The sequence below is a fragment of the Clinocottus analis genome, unplaced genomic scaffold, assembly GCF_023055335.1.
Source record: "Clinocottus analis isolate CAN_PGR_092001 unplaced genomic scaffold, fCliAna1.0.p SCAF_73, whole genome shotgun sequence".
Taxonomy (NCBI): Eukaryota; Metazoa; Chordata; class Actinopteri; order Perciformes; family Cottidae; genus Clinocottus; species Clinocottus analis.
The window spans coordinates 55,001-57,500 of NW_027176233.1; the positions used below are offsets into that span (position 1 = coordinate 55,001).

General features: G+C 43.8%; 1 protein-coding gene across 3 annotated transcripts in view; it reads right to left on the minus strand.

The window, feature by feature from the left end:
• Positions 1-2,500, minus strand: part of LOC137779342 (protocadherin-1-like) — a 111,839-nt gene that overhangs the window by 45,580 nt on the left and 63,759 nt on the right. The window lies entirely within an intron of this gene.

Genomic DNA, 2,500 nt, shown 5'->3' on the forward strand with positions numbered 1-2,500 from the left:
GTCCTCACAGAGACAGAAGGAGACACACCTGTGAGAACAGCTGTGGACACGCTGCTGCTAACGAGCTTAACGAGCTCCATCCACGGACAAGCAATTACCAACAGGGACAGGGAGGGGAGGGGGGGGAGGAGAGGAGGATAGGGAAGGACAGAGGAGGCAAGGACGCAAGGAGAGAGAAGGTTGTGGAGTTGTGACTTTGTGGTCCTCATGGGAGGAAACGTTCTGCTGGAGGGGAGGTGACCACGACATCAGGGACGCACCCAGTGTGTCACAACATGCTCGTTTGTGTGTGTCAGTGTGTGTGTGTGTGTATGTGTGTGCTTCCCCCTGGCTCTGTCCTTGTCTCCTACAGTGACCTCTGACCTTTGACCTCTTGTCCCCGTGTGACGCTGCAGCCTGCCAGCAGCATGACGGATGTCCCTGCTGCTAACCAACACTGACACCTCGGAGGCTGTGTGTGTGTGTGTGTGTGTGTGTGTGTGTGTGTGTGTGTGTGTGTGTGTGTGTGTGTGTGTTTAGTCAGGTGAGTGTTCAGCGTTCAGGTCGTTACATTGTGAGGAAATAAACTACAGACATTCATTAAAGTTCCCTGATCGTCTTCTCTCGTTTATCTCGGCGTTTTTAACGTTCTCTCACGTGAAGGTTCCCCAGAGGGAGAACCACAGAGAGTGTGTGTGTGTGTGTGTGTGTGTGTGTGTGTGAGGTTTCATTTTCAGGGTCAGCAGCCAGATCTCTAACAGATGGTCTGATCCAGGATCAGCTCAGCGCCTCCTGCTGGCAGACGAGCCGCGACACTTTGTTTGATGTCCACCTACAGGGGGCCTCCAGTACTGCAGCATACTGTAGTACCACATAGTACTACGTAGTACCACGCAGTACCTTGTAGTACCATGTAGTACCACGCAGTACCATGTAGTACCATGTAGTACCACGCAGTACCATGTAGTACTTCAGTGCTGATCTTCAGACAGAATCTGACTTTTTGTCCTCGAAATGTGTCAAACAAATCAAAAACAAATAATCCACAAACTGTGACGTCCTTAAGCTCCGCCCCTTTAAAGGAACAGTGACATTTAGCAGAAACGCACTAAAATAATATGACTAACTATGTTTTCTTTGACATATAATCACCACAACTTGTGAACTGTTGTGTTGTCGTTAGCTCAGAGTGAGCCGTTCAGAATGGCGGCCATGTTTTCTACAGGAGCCCAGAATGGACAAATCCCCCAAACTGCACCTTTAAATGACATCATCATATCAATTTTTCAGCTTTAGGGTCATATTATCGCGTTATACTTGTGTCTTAGGATAATAGTGCCTCATTATACAGCTGAGATTGTTCTGGATTCCATGATGTAACACACGAGTATATAACACACAAGCAAGTGCCTTTAAGTTAAAAGGTGAATTTAAGAAAATATTCAAAGGTTCACGTTCTGAAGACTTTAAACATATCACACACGTCACAATGAGAAAACGCTCCGTTCAGAAGGATATTTTTTACCTGCATCAAAGTCTCAATCGCGTCAGACTCTGACAACAGATCGTGGAATATTCACGTGAACGTAATCATAGTTATTTGTAATGAATGAATCATCATGAAAAGCTCCTGCTGAGCTCCTCCATCAGCTCGTCTTCACACCAGAGGAGCGCTAAGCTGAATGTCATTACATTCATTCAAAACCAATCAGACTGAGCGATTCTTAACTAAAACTGTAAATTATAGCTTGTGTCATGAAAAAAAGGCCCAAACTGTTGTATTGAACACCTGAAGTGATATACAAGAGAAATGTATGGTTTGGTTCATGACAACATTCAAATAGCCCCAATGGACCCAGTGGTGCCAATGGACCCAATGGACCCATTGGGTCCATTTGGCACCAATGCAACCTCGCCTGAATGTTCTCTGTTCTAAACCCTCTCTAACTTTAATCTGCTTCACTTTATCAAAGTCAACCTCTGCAGAGAGAATGTTCACATGTTGAATGTTCACATGTTGAATGTTCACATGTTGAATGTTCACATGTTGTGTTATGGTTTGTTAGCGTTGGACTTTACAGCTGCTTCATTTCAAACTAATAATCATCCTAAAAAAAGGCCCAAACTGTTGTATTTGGATGTATTGAACACCTGAAGTGATATACAAGTGAAATGTATGGTTTGGTTCATGACAACATTTAAATAGCCCCAATGGACCCAATGGACCCATTGTGTCCTCACCTGAATGTTCTCTGTTCTAAACCCTCTCTAACTTTGCTCTGTTTCACTTTATCAAAGTCAACCTTTGCAGAGAGAATGTTCACATGTTGAATGTTCACATGTTGAATGTTCACATGTTGTGTTTTGGTTTGTTGGCGTTGGACTTTACAGCTGCTTCATTTCAAACTAATAATCATCCTGAAAGTCATTTTTTTATAGTTGGACCTGAAACCTTTTCATTTCTTTCTGTGTGTCATCTTCATTTCCTCTTGACCAGAAACATACAGACTGATATTTACAC